We start from the raw sequence: 2944 nt of genomic DNA on the forward strand, positions 1-2944 counted from the left end.
GAGCTGGGATGCGAGGACGGGACCAGACCAACTTTCCTGGCCTGCGTTCTCAGCGCCCGACTTGCCCCGCACCTAGTGTCCGCTGGACTTCACGGTCTTATTTAATCTAATGACGTGTCTTAGACTGCAAAGCGCTTTCCAGTTTACGAAAGGAAGAGAAAGTGGGGCAAGCGGACCCAGGGCCTGGGGTGGGCTGATGGTATGGAGCAGTTGCCATTTCACACTAGTTGATGGCATTTTATTTTATTTTTAATTAATTATTTTGGCTGCGTCGGGTCTTCGTTGCTGCCCGCTGGCTTTCTCTAGTTGCAGCGAGCGGGGGCTACTCTCTGTTGCAGTAAGTGGGCTTCTCATTGCAGTGGCTTCTCTTGTTGCGGAGCACAGGCTGTAGGCGCGTGGGCGTCAGTAGTTGTGGCACGTGGGCGCAGTAGTTGTGGCCCAAGGACTCTAGAGCGCAGGCTCAGTAGTTGTGGCGCACGGGCTTAGCTGCTTCTCGGCAGGTGGGATCTTCCCAGACCAGGGCTCGAACCTGTGTTCCCTGCATTGGCGGGCGGATTTTTAACCACTGCACCACCAGGGAAGTCCCACTGATGGTATTTTAAACCACTCCACAGTTACACACTCAGGTGCTTCTCCTAAGCTCTAAACTGCAGGCACAGTCTGGGCAGCCGCCGCCGGCCTTCCGCCTTCTGGAACCTTAGGCTTTGATGCTTCGATTTCGCAGGCTCTATGCTGCCATCGCATGCATCCAGTCCCTGCACCTCCCCGTCTCATCCTAGCCCCGCTACAGAGCTGGTTTCTTTATTCCCGTCTTGTAACTCTAGAAATGGAGGCTGTCTCCCTGCCTCTACTCTCCTTGGAGTCTCACCATAATATCCTCACATTCATTTTTAAACAATTCGATGACTTATAGAGTTGTGCAGCCATCGTTGCACATTTCCACCAACATGAAAAAGTCCCACCTGTGTACTTGCAGTCAATCCAGCGCCCGGCTCCAGCCCTAAGCCACCACTGATCTGATTTCTGTCTATAAACTTGCCTCTTCTGGATATTCTTATACATGAACTAATACGCAGTCTTTTGCTTCTGACTTCTTCCACTCCGTTTAAAGTTTTTGAGGTTCATCCATGCTGTAGCATGTACCAGTGGTCTGTTCCTTTCAGTGCTGAGTAATATCCCAATGCATGGATGTACTGTTTTATTTATCTGTTCAATACCAGTTGATGGACATTTTGAGTTTCCAGTTTGGGGCTGTCTTGAGTAATGCTGCTATGAATGTTCATGTAAGTGTCTTTGTATGTGCACGTGTCTTTACTTGGGTAGATTCCTACGAGTAGACTTGCTAGGTTGTATGGAAAGTTTATGTTTATCTTAAGCAATGGTCAAACTGTTTTTCAAAGTGGCTGCACCATTTTACATTCCTACCAGCAATATATGACAATTTGTTTCCTCATATCCTTGTCAAGACTTGTTGTCTGTCTCTTTCGTTATAGCCATCCTGACGGGAGTGAGGTGGTTTTACTTTGCATCGCTCTAATAATTAATGATCTTGAGCACCTTTTCATGTGCTTATTAGCCACTCATATATCTTATTTGGAAAAACACTTATTCAAATCTTTTTTTTTTTTTTTTTTGTGGTACGCGGGCCTCTCACTGTTGTGGCCTCTCCCGTTGCGGAGCACAGGCTCCGGACGCGCAGGCTCGGCGACCATGGCTCACGGGCCCAGCCACGGCATGTGGGATCTTCCCGGACCGGGGCACGAACCCGTGTCCCCTGCATCGGCAGGCGGACTCTCAACCACTGTGCCACCAGGGAAGCCCTATATGTGGATTTTTAAAAGTACGTTATACTGTACTACATGATCCAAGGTTGATTGAATCTGTAGATGGAAACTGGATAGGGAGGGCTGGCTGTAAAGTTATACTCAGATTTTCAACTGCTCAGGGGTCGTCGGTGCCCTTAACCCCTGTATTGTTCAGGGGTCAACCCTATTCTGGATACAAAGTCCCTAATCAAACATACGACTTGCAATTATTTTCCTCCAGTCTTCCACAGGTTTGTTTTTTTTTTCTTTTTTTAAAAATTTTCTTAATGATGTCTTTTGAAGTGCAAAATTTAAAAATTTTGGTAAAGTAAAATTTATAAATTTTTTCTTTTGTCATTTGTGCTTTTGCTGTTGCATCTGAGATCTCTGCCTAACACAAGGTAGGAAGATTTTCCTGCATAATTTCTTCTAGAAGTTTTATAGTTTTAGCTCTTACATTTAGGTCTATGGCCTATTTTGAGTTAGTATTTGTACATCGTATAAAGGAAGGATCTAAACACATCTTTTGGCATGTGGATATTCAGTTGTCCCAGAACCATTTATCAAAAAGACTATCCTTTTCCCCATTGAATTGTCTTGGCACCTTTGTCAAAAATCAATTGACCAGCGCTTCCCTGGTGGTGCAGTGGTTAAGAGTCCGCCTGCCGATGCCAGGGACACGGGTTCGTGCCCCGGTCTGGGAAGATCCCACATGCCGCGGAGCAGCTGGGCCCGTGAGCCATGGCCCCTGAGCCTGCGCGTCCGGAGTCTGTGCTCCGCAAGGGAGAGGCCAGAACAGTGAGAGGCCCGCTTACCACAAAAAAAAAAAAAAAAAAAAATCAATTGACCAGGGACTTCCCTGGTGGTCCCGTGGTTAAGAATCCACCTTCCAAACCACGGGACTTGGGTTCGATCCCTGGTCGGGAAACTAACATCCCACGTGCTGCAGGGCAACTGAGCCTGCGCGCCACAACTAGAGAGAAGCCCATGCTCTGCCAGGAAGAGCACGCGTGCCGCAACTAAGACCCAACGCAGGCAAAAATAAATAAATAAATAAATAAAGAGTTGATATTAAGAAAAAAAAATCAATTGACCAGAAATGTAAGGGGTTTTATTTGGACTCTTGATTCTGTTCTACT

The sequence above is a fragment of the Tursiops truncatus genome, chromosome 20 (assembly GCF_011762595.2).
Source record: "Tursiops truncatus isolate mTurTru1 chromosome 20, mTurTru1.mat.Y, whole genome shotgun sequence".
NCBI classification, from domain to species: domain Eukaryota; kingdom Metazoa; phylum Chordata; class Mammalia; order Artiodactyla; family Delphinidae; genus Tursiops; species Tursiops truncatus.